Source organism: Lissotriton helveticus, chromosome 8, assembly GCF_964261635.1.
Source record: "Lissotriton helveticus chromosome 8, aLisHel1.1, whole genome shotgun sequence".
NCBI classification, from domain to species: Eukaryota; Metazoa; Chordata; class Amphibia; order Caudata; family Salamandridae; genus Lissotriton; species Lissotriton helveticus.
Window position 1 is genome coordinate 442,373,107 of NC_136069.1, and position 15,951 is coordinate 442,389,057.

The window sequence follows — 15,951 nt, forward strand, 5'->3', positions numbered from 1 at the left end:
GTCACTTTTGCGCCATACAGATACGTCAGAAATACTGACATATCTGCAACTCCTTGCGTCATGATGCGTCATACTGTAAATATGACGCATCATTGGTGTCGCAAGGAGTGCGCAGTGAAAAGTGATGCATCACTTTTCATAAATGAGGCCCATAGTTTTTAATTTTACATGGATATCGGTATGAATAAAACATTACAAATGTCATATATAGCTTAATACAGCCAAAAGGAAAAAGAAGGAAAGAAACAAACAGATACAGTAAACCGTTAACAAAGGTAGTTCTTCCGCTTCAATTATTCAGCCATTGCGTAAATGGAGCCCATATTTGTACCCCCTCTCCCGCCTCCTCCTACCCCCCCTCAGAAACACAGCTGATTCTAAATTATGGAGAGCTAAGATCCTTGCTCTCCAATTCGCAAAGGTGGGGGCGACGGGATTAATCCATTCAGATGTGATACATGAACGTAATAACAACATAGCAATAAATATTAGGGCTGAGGTATAGCTCGTTCCAACCGAAAAATCATCGGTCTCACAGCCCAGTATTACTAATTCGGGGGATAAAACCACAGGTAGTTTGAGACTTAAATTAATAAATGCTTGGATGTCTTGAAGAAACAAATCAAGTTTGGGGCAAGTGAAGAACATATGGACATCATTGGCAGCTACTAACCCACAACGTGGGCAGAAATGGGCGCCCCTTCCACCCTATTTGGAAATTTTGGCGGGGGTGTAGTAAAGGTCATATAGGGCCGGCCATATAGCTTTGGGAGCGTAAACTTCCTGAAATTAGCACGGTATTAGATAACTCTAGTGCCTGGGAGATATCCAGACCAACCTTACCTAGCTTATTCTCCCATTTGATATTATGAAGAGATAAATCACCTGGGAGGCCTGAAAGTAAATTTTGGTGAAGTGGTCCGATTCGTGACCGCTTCAGGATCAAATCCATAAGTGTATTCTTAACAAATAGACTTGGGTTTTTACGCACAAGTTTATCTAGATAGCTTCGGACCTGAAGGTATTTAAAAAATTCATGCGTATCCAGGGCAAATTCATCTTTTAGAAAAATAAAGGAGGCCATGCTCCCCTCTTGAGTTAAATCCCCTAAAGCAGTAATGCCATGCAACCTCCAGCGGATTGTCATTTGGTCTTGAAAAATGGAAGGTAGCAGTCTGGCTGCAGCGAGAGGGGTATAGAAATTAATATTGGGAATTAACCATTTCCGCCGTACCTTCCTCCAGACTGAATACATAGAAACTATAACTTTAAATTTAGTTTTTTTATAATAACTAGGTTTGAGAACCGACAGCTGTATCCCCTTGGCGGCCTCTCCTAGGCCGATCTCAAAGATGGAAGGTCTACAGCATGGTGGAATTACTGCTCTATCACCAAAGAGTGGTACGGCAAAGTGTTGGAGCAGGGCTATCCAACTGTAGAGCGGAAGATTAGGAACTGACCACCCACCCCTATCCAGTGGCAATTGCATCCATTTCGCCGCCCTGTGGGGCTGGTGGTAGCCCCATAGGAACCTACCTCAAGATCTCTCTGCACGGGCAAGACTTGACTGAGCAAACTCTAACGGAATAGTCCTAAATATATAAAGACATTTCGGCAAGATCAGCATTTTTAACACATTCCGTCTTCCGAACAGAGAGATACATGCAGTTTATCTAATCTGTGCAGAGTGGAGCTAACTGTATCTATGATAGGTAAGATATTCATGTCTGCCAGCTTATCTACTGCAGCTGTAATTCTTATCCCTAAAATACATTGCACTTGAAACCACTGGTGCATCAGAAGGACCCATGGCAGCAGATCAAACCACCTTGGTTTTCTGTGCGTTAAGTTTATAGCCCAAGCAGTGACCATACTGCCCTGCTAAGTTCTTATTTGCAAGAAACAAGACTGACACGTCATTTGTTAATACAATGATATCATCAGCGTATGCCAGAGCTTTAAATTCATATGTATTAATCCTAACCGGAGATATATCCGGAGAGAGCTCAAGTTTGCTTAGAAACGGGTCTATGTAAAGTGCAAATAGCAGGGGCGAGCAGGGACAGCCCTGCCTGGTGCCCCTGCTAAATACATTGAAAATCTCACAATTTAAATGGCTCCAAGCACCGATATAAGACGTTATTATATTGTATGCTCTGTATAAATATTTTGTATCGATCTTATTGAATCGTTTACATTGTTTAACTTAGGTGGAAGTTTAGACATTTTTGGTTATATATTTTTATAAATCATGAATTCTAAATTCTAAATATTGTTGACCTCTCACTAATGATGTAAGAAGAAAATATGCATTGAACAATATATTTCACTCGTACAATTTATCAGTCAGTAATGGCCGCCATGATCATAGACTGTTTTTACATGGGAATGGGTGATTAGTCCTACATTTATGTTTATTTTTAAGAGTGGATTAAAATGGACACTTGATGGTACAACGGCTGAAACGTGATCAAGCCGATAGGTGAAACGTATTGTTTCCTGCCTGAATAAATTTTGCGTGCGCCAGCATCTTCAGTGTTCGAGTACGTCTGTTCATATTTATGGACTATTTTGTTGGATTATATGGGTGACCGGTAACCCCACCTCGAACCGTCCAGTGAACGTGATTGGCGTTTTTTTCTTAACCGGAGCTGTTGTGTTATATATATATATATTTTTGACTTCGCATCTGAGGAAGGCAGAAGCCGAAACCGGTCATGTACTGAAGTCAATAAATGCAACCTCTGAAACCCGTTTGTGTCCTTGGTTTCTTCAATCCGGCAGGAATGAGAAGACAAATTAATTACTAGCGCCCTCCGATGAAGCGCAACCAAGGACCCTTTCGTCACAAGCAGCCACGAAGACATGGGGCATTTTGAATTTAGTCGAGGTATTGAACATATTCGTGACCCGCCACCCACCTATCAGGCATCAGGAAGCTGCTGTTGTACGGTGGGCCAAGACTGCTGGGCGCGGCGCTTGAAACACACTCACGTCTCCGAACTTATAATTCTGAGGTGTGTGGCTAGAAAGAAGGGGACAGCAGACAGCCACTGCTAAAAACATCAAGGCGGCTCTCCTGTGCAGTGGACCGATGGTATGCAGCATCATGGGACTGGTAGTCCTCAACACTAGCGCAACCTTACGTTTCATTGCAAGTGAGGCTCCTGGACACTGTTTAGGAGGAGCCAACTGCAACAAGAGAGCACGCAATTTGACTTCGCATCTGAGGAGGGCACAAGCCGAAACCGGTCATGTACTGAAGTCAATAAATGCAACCTCTGAAACCCGTTTGTGTCCTTGGTTTCTTCGATCTAGCAGGAATGAGAAGACAAATTAATTACTAGCGCCCTCCCATGAAGCGCAATCAAGGATCCTGTCGTCACAAGCGGCCACGAAGACATGGGGCATTTTCAATTTAGTCGAGGTATCGAACATATTCGTGACCCGCCACCCACCTATCAGGCATCAGGAAGCTGCTGTTGTACGGCAGGCCGAGACTGCTGGGCGAGGCGCTTGAAACACACTCGCGTCTCCGAACTTATAATCCTGAGGTGTGTGGCTAGAAAGAAGGGGACAGCAGACAGCCACTGCTAAAAACATCAAGGCGGCTCTCCTGTGCAGTGGACCGATGGTATGCAGCATCATGGGACTGGTAGTCCTCAACACTAGCGCAACCTTACGTTTCATTGCAAGTGAGGCTCCTGGACACTGTTTAGGAGGAGCCAACTGCAACAAGAGAGCACGCAATTTGACTTCGCATCTGAGGAAGGCACAAGCCGAAACCGGTCATGTACTGAAGTCAATAAATGCAACCTCTGAAACCCGTTTGTGTCCTTGGTTTCTTCGATCTAGCAGGAATGAGAAGACAAATTAATTACTAGCGCCCTCCCATGAAGCGCAATCAAGGATCCTGTCGTCACAAGCGGCCACGAAGACATGGGGCATTTTGAATTTAGTCGAGGTATCGAACATATTCGTGACCCGCCACCCACCTATCAGGCATCAGGAAGCTGCTGTTGTACGGCAGGCCGAGACTGCTGGGCGAGTCGCTTGAAACACACTCGCGTCTCCGAACTTGTAATCCTGAGGTGTGTGGCTAGAAAGAAGGGGACAGAAGACAGCCACTGCTAAAAACATCGAGGCGGCTCTCCTGTGCAGTGGACCGATGGTATGCAGCATCATGGGACTGGTAGTCCTCAACACTAGCGCAACCTTACGTTTCATTGCAAGTGAGGCTCCTGGACACTGTTTAGGAGGAGCCAACTGCAACAAGAGAGCACGCAATTTGACTTCGCATCTGAGGAAGGCACAAGCCGAAACCGGTCATGTACTGAAGTCAATAAATGCAACCTTTGAAACCGGTTTGTGCCCTTGGTTTCTTCAATCCGGCAGGAATGAGATGACAAATTAATTACTAGCGCCCTCCCATGAAGCGCAACCAAGGACCCTTTCGTCACAAGCAGCCACGAAGACATGGGGCATTTTGAATTTAGTCGAGGTATTGAACATATTCGTGACCCGCCACCCACCTATCAGGCATCAGGAAGCTGCTGTTGTACGGTGGGCCAAGACTGCTGGGCGCGGCGCTTGAAACACACTCACGTCTCCGAACTTATAATCCTGAGGTGTGTGGCTAGAAAGAAGGGGACAGCAGACAGCCACTGCTAAAAACATCAAGGCGGCTCTCCTGTGCAGTGGACCGATGGTATGCAGCATCATGGGACTGGTAGTCCTCAACACTAGCGCAACCTTACGTTTCATTGCAAGTGAGGCTCCTGGACACTGTTTAGGAGGAGCCAACTGCAACAAGAGAGCACGCAATTTGACTTCGCATCTGAGGAAGGCACAAGCCGAAACCGGTCATGTACTGAAGTCAATAAATGCAACCTCTGAAACCCGTTTGTGTCCTTGGTTTCTTCGATCTAGCAGGAATGAGAAGACAAATTAATTACTAGCGCCCTCCCATGAAGCGCAATCAAGGATCCTGTCGTCACAAGCGGCCACGAAGACATGGGGCATTTTGAATTTAGTCGAGGTATCGAACATATTCGTGACCCGCCACCCACCTATCAGGCATCAGGAAGCTGCTGTTGTACGGCAGGCCGAGACTGCTGGGCGAGGCGCTTGAAACACACTCGCGTCTCCGAACTTGTAATCCTGAGGTGTGTGGCTAGAAAGAAGGGGACAGAAGACAGCCACTGCTAAAAACATCGAGGCGGCTCTCCTGTGCAGTGGACCGATGGTATGCAGCATCATGGGACTGGTAGTCCTCAACACTAGCGCAACCTTACGTTTCATTGCAAGTGAGGCTCCTGGACACTGTTTAGGAGGAGCCAACTGCAACAAGAGAGCACGCAATTTGACTTCGCATCTGAGGAAGGCACAAGCCGAAACCGGTCATGTACTGAAGTCAATAAATGCAACCTCTGAAACCCATTTGTGTCCTTGGTTTCTTCGATCCGGCAGGAATGATAAGACGAATTAATTACTAGCGCCCTCCCATGAAGCGCAACCAAGGACCCTTTCCTCACAAGCGGCCATGAAGACATGGGGCATTTTGAATTTAGTCGAGGTATCGAACATATTCGTGACCCGCCACGCACCTATCAGGCATCAGAAAGCTGCTGTTGTACGGCGGGCCGAGACTGCTGGGCGAGGCGCTTGAAACACACTCGCGTCTTCGAACTTGTAATCCTGAGGTGTGTGGCTAGAAAGAAGGGGACAGAAGACAGTCACTGCTAAAAACATCGAGGCGGCTCTCCTGTGCAGTGGACCGATGGTATGCAGCCTCATGGGACTGGTCTTCCTCAACACTAGCGCAACCTTACGTTTAATTGCAAGTGAGGCTCCTGGACACTGTTTAGGAGGAGCCAACTGCAACAAGAGAGCACGCAATTTGACTTCGCATCTGAGGAAGGCACAAGCCGAAACCGGTCATGTACTGAAGTCAATAAATGCAACCTCTGAAACCTGTTTGTGTCCTTGGTTTCTTCTATCCGGCAGGAATGAGAAGAAGAATTTATATATATATATATATATATATGTATATATATATATATATATATATATATATATATATATACCAATACCATAACATTTATAAAAAAATTCGAATAAAATCAAACTATTTGAAAATCTTTAAACTTAGTAAAAATAACTTACCATTTAACAAATATTAATCATTAAAAATATTATAATTTAAAATAAACAAAACATAATATACATTTTCACAGTACAAACTAATTATAACATTTAATACACATACTATTTCCACAACAAAACGTGGATCTCTGCTTTTTAGACCAAGCACAAACAAGCATTTGTTACTGTAAAGTTGACAAACTTTTGAACATTTTGAAACAGTTGTGTTCGGCTACACAGGCACTGTAGGAGGACCAATTCTGACAGGGAGATGGTCAGAGGGGTCAATAAGGAGTATTGAAAAAGACACCTGATCACCAAAACTGTCTCAAATCCAGTTGCACACTTTACAGCAAGACCATCATAGACTACAATGGAGTGTTCCTGATGCTGGGGATTGAGGATGCCGAAAGATCCTCTGAGTGCTGTGTGGTCGATGGGGGTCTTCATGGGGGTCATTCCTCGGTCCATGGGTAAGGTGGCGGAGTCTTTGGCCACAGGGGTTGGAGTCTCCTGAAGTCCTACTTGAGCCACTAGAAATCTAGCTGCAGCCGGGCTACCAATCTGGGGACACAGCTGACCCAGCGACATACTTTGGTGAGGACTAGTTTCTGTTTTTGGATACCAGTTCACACTCTGACAACTCTCCAGAGTCCAGCAGACTTGTATGCAATTTTTGAGTTCAGTATGGAGGTCTTCTTGGATGCACATCTGGGGTCAAAAGCAATTCTTTGTGAGTGGCTACTGACTTGCCAGAATGGGCAGCTTCTGCTTTAATGGCCCTGGTCCTGGTACAGGGGTCAGGAGACTGACCCTTGGAGTCACGACTTCGGTCTGGGGCTCATGAACATCTTTTCCTCGAGATAGGCACCACAGGCACAATACTCTGTTAGCCCAAGAGCAGCAGGTGCAGTCCTGTGGTTGGTGCAGCCTCTCTTGCCAGGTGCAGGGGTCAGCAGGGCAGTCCTTCTTCGGTCCTCTTTCCAGCACAGATGTGATCGGAGGTCCTAAGTTCCATGGCTGTCATATTTATACCCAGAAAGTAACCTGGGTAAATTATGCAGTCACTAGCCAATGGGCTACCAGGATCCTTCCCTCTCTATGATGACTTCTGGCTATATGTGGATGTAGCAATCCCAGAGTACATTATTCTGCCCACTCTCAAGATGCCTGCACCCTTCCTTAAATGTTAGGAGCATGATAGCCAACCCTAGAGGTGTGGTACCTGTGGGTTACATCACCACAGAAAAATTGGCTTGGCCATTGGTCTTCACTCTCTGTTCCCACTGCCAGCCTGTCTACCTGAACAAAGGGACAGCACTACATGAGTGTGATCACCATTTGCTCACCAAAAGTTGCTACACGTTTGAAGCTCACCTTTTGTGCCAACACTCTGTTTGGATTCCTTCAAGGGGAAGGTAACACCTACCTCTGTAGCAGGCCTCAATTGTCCCTGACCCGGGAGTCAGTCACACCACTCCCCAGGAGGGCAGAAGACTGTCTGGTGGCCAGCAACTGTGAAGCCCACCGGATAACCTGGGCAATGGAATGATACATTTCTAAAAGCTGCTTTGCTCTTAACGTGACATTAAATTTGACTTGGGCATCTAGTTGGGTTAATTGTCACAATTAATTTGATACCTTGAAGTACCCATTTAGGGGCCGATTCTGACCGAGCCAGATCCGGAGTGTTCTCCGACCGAGCCGGACCCCTGCAGTCCGACCGAGCGAGTACGAAGCGGAAGAATGCTGCCGTACTCGAATCGTTCGGACTCCCATAGAAGTCAATGGGAGCCGATCTTACATGGGCTCTCAATTACTGAATGAGGACGTCTTGCACAAGGGCGCCCCGTCCAGTGGGTACGCATTGGTGCCATACGCACCGTACATGCCTGTGTTGGGGAAGCCCTTGGGTCTCGCCCTGTGTCCGAGTCGTAAGGCTGCGGGTGATGGGGGGTCCGACGTGGACCCCCAAATGCAGCTTCCCCGACGTTTTGCAAGCCGGAACCTTGGGCTCGATCCGGATGTCCGACGCGTGCTTCGTACTGGCTCAGTCGGAAATCGTCTCCATTGCACGGCACGGTTTGGTTACGGACTAGACGTAAGGAGCGGTTCGGACCAGGAAACGATTCGCTCAGTGAATGTCGCCTTGCTCGCATCGTACTCGCTCGCTCGCACAGCTGTACGAGTGAGGCGGAGAATACGTATGACTCGTACTATTTCCGGCTGGATCGCATTTCGAGCCCTTCCGAGCGAAATCGGAATCAGCCCCTAAGTAGTTCAATTTGGAAGTTAGCTGGAACAGTGCACACAGCCATAATTAACATAGACCCAAAGCTGTGCATAGGTGTGATGCTATGAGAGGTGTGCAGAGAGACAGTTGTGCATGATAGTACTCCAGAAAACCAGCAAAGCAAGGCTGTTCTGTTCTTGTTCTCTAGTTGAAGAAAGTTCAAATAACCTGATGTAAAAGTAATCATTAATTATAAAGACTAGCACATACACATTCTGTACTTACATTTGTCTATTGTTAGTTTCTTTGCTAATTTAACCAGCTGTTTGTTTTCTTCTTGTGACCTGAAATCAATATATAATTTTGTGTATATTAAACTAAGTTACGTGAGAAACATTGTAGTATTTAACATTAGTAAAATGTGTCACAGTTTCCACATGTATTGTAAACAATATATATTCTAATACGTCATACTGACATTAGTTTTCACACACTCTGCATTATTTTAAGTGATGCGCTATTTAGACTGGAAATACTGCACCCGGGGGCCTATGGACTAAAAACTGGCAGAGCCCGGTATTATGCCAAAATCATTAATGCTGTGTTCCATCAATTTCAAAAGCAGGGATGTGCTTTGTTTACAAAAAAGCAGTGCACCCCTTAGTTTCCCATAGCGCTGACGCTAAAGAAGCAGCCTAGCATTACAGCGGGAAACCCTGCGCTATGTTGCAAAGGTACCTGCGCTGTAGGGGGGATTGTTTATGAGCAGGAAGGGATACCTTCCTGCACACAAACAATCTATACAGGCAATTTGCCGTTTCTGTGTGCGCGCAGAATGCAGCACACATGGAAAGAGCAAAATATGAGGAGAAATGCAACATTTATCTTTGTATTGCCTGTTTAAGAACAGGTATTTCCTGATCTTGTTTTTGGCGCTGCTGTTTACCTTCTAAATATGGGGCAATGTCAGTGCATGTTGCGGCAGAACGCCTACTGCAACACCCATTGCCCGCCCCTTTCACGCTAAGTGGTGTGTGAATAGGGGCATTATTTACAAGGCAAAGGGCATTATTTATAAGGAGAAGGACTTAACATCATCAGAACATCACTAAGAGTGGGTTTCTGATGGCGTTAAGGCATTGTAAATATGCCCCCAGTCTTTAGAGATATCACAGTGTGAGGTATTTATGGGTTCAGCATTATATACGTATTCTGAGTTCTGCTCAGGATTGGGGATAATCTGATAATGACACCTGCTTTCTCTCGTAGTTAGATGCCAAACTCATCATGAGCGGTATCTTTACATACAAATTACGTCGGCTTTAACCTTGCCAACATTTGTGTAGGGAAATATACAGTATTACTGAACCAATTGTGATAATGATACAGGTGCAAACTCCCGTTTGTGCCTGAATCGGGATTAGCACGATGAGGTCTCAAATACATTGCGCCTCTACCAGTAAATCGACTCCTTGATGCTTTATTTTTGCTTTTAAATATTAATAAGATTCATGAATATCAGTTTTCACAGATTCACTGCTTCATGTTTTCTGATTCATTTTCCCTCTTGAGTATGTGAGCATTCTCCAGTACAGCAAGTACTAGCCTTCCAGGCAAGGCCATCTGCAATTGACAACTTTCACGCCTTTGTGGACAACTATCAGATTTTCCATCGCATAAGCTTGTTCATAAAGTCTTCTGTCCTGGTCTGTCTAGACAGGACACAACTTCCAGACTTACATATTTTTTCTTTTACAGCGTCTATCTAAATTAAAAATCCTATCCCGGGGACCAAAGGCATAAAAGAATTTCCATAAAAATATTTTCTGGGGTAGAGAAAGCCGCTTTAGAGCAATCTATAAGCTACCATCATCATGATCATTCATTTTGCCTCCTGTGCAAATTCGATGGGTGTTGGACCTGGTGGGGAGGTGGATTTGGGAAGCATCACTGCAATACAAAGCAGCAAGGAGAGAATTACAGACATGTAGTTCTCCTTAATCTATTTGTTCCTGTCTTCCTTTCTATACCTTCCTGTCTGGTGATGATTAGGGGGACTAGGGGGTATATTTATGAAGGTTTTGCGTTGCCCTTGCGCCACGCAAGGGGGCACAAGGGCGACGCAAAACCTAAGTCACATTTATCAAGCTATGCAAGGCCACCTTGCACGAACCGGCATGGCTGGAAAATCCAGAGTGACACAACGCAGCGCAAATTGCTGCGTTTAATTACTGTACCGTGCGAAGGCTTTCCATGGGTGGTGCATATGTGTTCCCACCCATACACCCATATATGTTGGCGCATTCCCAGATTTGCCAACACTGCTAAACCTGGGAATATGTCCAAAAAGCTACACCTCCCCAGGTGAGAAATAATGAGGAGCATTATCTTTATTTCTCCTTCTATGTGTGCTGCAAAAATGCCTCTCAGGATTGTTTTTAAGCAGGAAGGTGTCCCTTCCTGCACAAAAACAATCCTGCTTACAATGCAGGTACCCTTGCACAAGAGCGCCTCCGTTGGCGCTAAGCAGCTCATTGTGCACCAGCATTGGGAAATTACAGGAACGCGGCGTATATTATTAAGTGTGGCGCATTCCTGCCCTTTCCCTATCATGCAATGCAGAGCAACACGGTGACTTGCTGTTTGATCATTTCATAAATATGCTCCTAGGTTTGAAAAGATAATACAAACTAGAACGAACCACATCATTTTTAGGTCTGGCTTGAGAGAACAGCTGGCAAAGTGACCTATTATTACTATGGCTAATGGTTTTGTTGTATTTCTTTTTTTAACATTTCCGTCTGTCTTTATCCATATTTATTTGTTGCCCATCTTTTTGGTATTTATCCATATTTGTTTTGTGTTTTGGGAATAAATGGAGTGGTAAAATGGTACATTTCCATATTTATTTAACTGATGAACATGCACCGTACTTTAATGCCTATCGACTTTTAGGAAATTAAGCACCCAAATATAACAAAACATTATACCCACAGGTAAATATTATCATTATACTTCATATATACATTGCATATGCTTGTATTTAAGCAAATATCATCCTGTTTTTTAACTGCCCATGTCTGCCTGCTCAGCTGTTCGCCTGAAATTCACGAAAGACAGCATGACGAGTCAATCACAATAAGCAACATTCTCAGTGTTTTTCTGCTTTAAAAAATAAATAGACAGGAAACACATTGTTTTCTGTCTGTATTTATCTGTAAAAATCAGTAAAAACGGAAATTTGGGAGCCTTAATTATTACTAATTCTTTAAAATATACAAAGAGTGGGCTTTGGCTCTACCCATTGCAGAATTACTCTTTCACCTCACGCTTCGCCTTGCAGGAAGTGCTTTAATTGGAATGCTTAGGAACTATTTCATGTCTCAAAAGTACACTCAGTCACACTGCGATATTTTGTTCTTTCTTGCCTATCCGCATTCTATACAGAAAGCAGTCATTTTTGTTACTTTTGCCCCAGTATCGACAAAGCCAATAGGGCTGTCTTTAATATGCAAAATAGCATTTGCGCATGTGACACATACAAACGGTATTTATGCATGTCTGTATTTGTATGCAGGAGCAACTGAGAAGCCACAGCTGTTGACTTTACCAATGTTTGTTTAGTTCAGGTATGTAGCGTTTACACCCAGTTTACCAAATTGTATCTGTTCATTCTTCGGATACACAAGGTCTTGCTAAATTGCTAATTTACACACACAGGCACATAAACACTGTCTCAAACACTCACTAACCAGGGAACATGCATTATTCTCTTGGAATGCATGCACGAATCTGTCTTATCTACCTTGAATATGTACACCATGTCAAACAAAGGAACAGGGAGTACAAGGGAAAAGGGATGATATGAAAAGATGCTATGGAATATCAGCATTAAGTCTTGGTAATACCATAGTTACTAGGTTAGTGAATGAGGCTGACCTTTTCCAGGCAATAATCAATTTTGAGAAGAAGTGCAGCTTTGCCTAAACTTTTTTTGCTGAACTGTATAACCTTCTACACTTAAACAAATGTCTAGCAAATTGTGCATAGGGCAGATCTTTCTGAAGGCTTAGGAGGGGGTGTTGAAAAACAAAACCCCCGGTTGTATGTGGAAAGGTGGGAGTTGAGACTACAGTCCATTTTATGTAGGTTTGTCATTCAGCCGGGCATTTGTGCAGTCTGACACAAGCCTTTAGAATGTGCAAACAGAGGAAGCACAGTAAACGAGGCCATGAGGTTAATTTGATCTACAGCAGACTAGTAATAACCTAAATTATTTTAATACGTACATTTGCTTCTATCAGAATTTCCAGCCATATTCCTTTTTTGTCAGTATGCCTAAATTAAAAACATTTTGTAGTTTTATATTCTTATTTTTTAATCTTTCTGCACACAATAAACTTGATTTCATCATGCAATTTTGTATTTTAGACCACTGGAACAAGTAGATGGATATAGTGTTGTAACACCAATGGAGATGTCAACAAAGAATTACACCAAGGGCTTTTGGGTATGTTTGATAGCCTACTAATTTCCACTTAATTTGGCAATAAAATCACTCATTAATTGTATGGCTTGCTTTATTGCTCTTCCTAAACCGGATACAAGGTTTTGAGTTACTGGAATATATTAGTGCAGACTTAGGAATCTATTAGGATGGCAGGCGGATAGCCGCCGCCGGTCCTGCGGTGGCAACCACCGTGCTGGCAGCGGCCATCCGCCCGCGATCGAAACCCAGAAAACCGCCGGTCTGATCAGCATCGTGGTCGTGACCGTGGCAGTGTGATTTTCCACCTGCCACTTTTCCGCCGGTTGCAGTCCACCCGCTTGCCTGGCGGGTGGAGCTGGACCGCTACAATTGTTGCGTATCAGGGCCAAACATTGCCAGCACGAATATGATGCCGGTGGTAGCCAGCCTTTCTGCGGCAGTGGAACCGCCATAGAAAGGCATGCAGAGACTGTGTTGGGGGGGTGTGGGTGCACTGGGGGGGTACATTTCCCTGTGCCAGGCACTGTGCAGTGCCTGCCACGCAGTGCAGGAAGATGCAGGACATGCTCCTTTTAACATCACGGTGGTGCTGCTGGCAGCAGCGTCTCCCGCAATGTTAATGGCCAGAATCCGACCGCCGCGGTCAGATTTCGACTACGGGGCATCCTAATTGGACCGGCGGTTATGCCGCCGTCCTTGCGGGTGGTCTCATACCGCTACCATGGCGGTCGGGGAGGTTTTCCGCCCGCCATCCTAATAGACCCCCAAGTTCCTCTGTTATGAGTAATGGATCCAAAGTGCATAAAATATGCTGGCATTGAACCCTAGAGGTGTTAATCGGTGCTGATTTGGATTACTGCTGGCCTTTCTGCAGAGCAGCATATCCCGATTAAGTGAACAAAACCAGAATTTCATAATGGATTCTAGGATGACCATTCAGATAATTAGCAGTAGACCAGCCATTCCAGCTACCACAAAAGATACAACCTTTGGAACAGCCTCTGATTTGGGAAGTGCAAATTATAGCCTAGCTGTAGCTATGGAAAGGGTTTCATTTAAATGGGCAATAAAGTGATCCGGAAATAGGTCCAAAGATTGTACAAATTGATCCGAGCAAACAAAGTTAAACAGGAATGTTCGATGAAAACATGTTGATAATAAATTCTCTGAAAATTATATTTCTTATTGAAAAACAAAAGAACTGTGTACAAAATAAAATACAAATATTATCTTGAATCTAAGATAGCAGAAGGGGGTAGAGGAGAGGCAGTTTGTAGGACAAGTATTGATTTTTTGTCCGTAGTTTTATATAGCGTGAACTCAACCCAAAGGTATTAGAGTGCTTTACATGAGCACAAGTTACATTACACAAGGACACATTAATTTTTGGTAGGCAAGGGAAGATTAAGTGATTTGCCCATAATCACAGGATGTTGAGCCGACGCCGAGACTCACACCTGGTTTCCCACCTCCCAGGTTGGCAGCTCTGGGGGTTAGGCCACAACCTCTTCACCAATTCTTGTGAATGCGGCACTTCCCTGCATTTTTAAACTATCAGAGCGTGGCGCTGCCAAATTTGACGCAGCTCCGTACTTTGACATTGTTTTGTAAATATGCCCCTTCGTGTTCTGAAGGTATTCTTTACCGGATTAGAAAAAAACTGCCGTTTTTTTCATTCCACTATGGTCCTGATTATGAGTGGCCCACCGGCGGATATGTTATTTATCGGTCCTGATAAATGCTACTATGCCGGGATTGTTATTTAACAGGGTTGATAAATAACACCAGTTACAAGTTTGCGTCATCCAAATGGGTTCAGTAGCACCAAACGCTACATTTTAGAGTTTATCAGGCATTTTTACTGACTATATTTCAGCAGTTTTGATCTTCCGAAACTGAACTCTGGGCAGCAAGAGCTGGAATTTTCGCTAGTTTGTGCTGGTATCATGTACTCATATTGTAGGCAGAGAAACTGTACCGATCTATAAATCTCATCCATTCTATTGCTAATGTCACAATGGTTTCCTGTCTTCTTGAGGAGAGGTCATGCTTGCAAATTACTCATGGGACCCATTTACCTCCAGTTCACAGCTGTGCTCACACGTTCTGTGGTGAGAGGCTTCTCCAGCAACCTTGTTACAGTTCCCAACATAGTCCTGTCCACTTGCAGACCAACCCTATGTAGAGAAAAAGAAAAATCAGCGACAATGATGATGAACACAGGATCAACAAATGCCAATAATCTGCTCTACACTGTCATTAGTTGAAACAGAAAGAGTTATGACAGTCAACTCAAGCCCTGTTTTGCTGTCCTGCAAATATAACGGTATTGCAGAATCCGATTCAAAACCCTTGTTTCCAAACAAATCATGCACATTGCCCAACGACAGGTTACGATGCCCGGAAACCGTTCAGGCAGTTCGAATCGGTTCCAAAAGGCATTCAGACAGCCCGAGTCTTTTGGAGCCGAATCACACCGCTCTATGGACATGGTTTCTGAACGAGCGATTACAATGACCGATTTGGAAAGTCGATCCAATTTGGTCTCCTCGACACGAAGCACCTGTTGGAATCTGTCTTTGGGGGTGAGAGAGCGCAAATCAAGAAAAAAAAATATATAGAAGTGCACCATATTTACAAGCACGTTGTATTAGTTTAGTAAACATTATATAAGAGTGTCGAATCATTAGAGAGAAAATACATACGAGTGTTTAATTAAAATAGAATACTTATATCAAGTGTGAAGAACTAATGTAGATGTTTGTAGAGATGTTAGAATGATGTTGAAATCCCATGTTATGTGGCTGTTGTAGGGGAAAATGTAATTCTGCTAATGTAGAAGTGTGTAGGCCACATGGCAGTTCACATAGAGTACAGGATGCTGTTACACTCTTATACGATGGTGGATTTTGATGTTATTGTAATTCAAAGTATTATTGATCCTAGAACTGAAATATATATTTTATAGAAGTGTTTCATATAATCATTGTGTGTAATAAGTTAGAATACTGTTTAGATTAAGAAATTAAATGTTTTGCAGAGTGCACAGGCCTGTTCATGCAATTCTAATAGGCCTGAATAGACA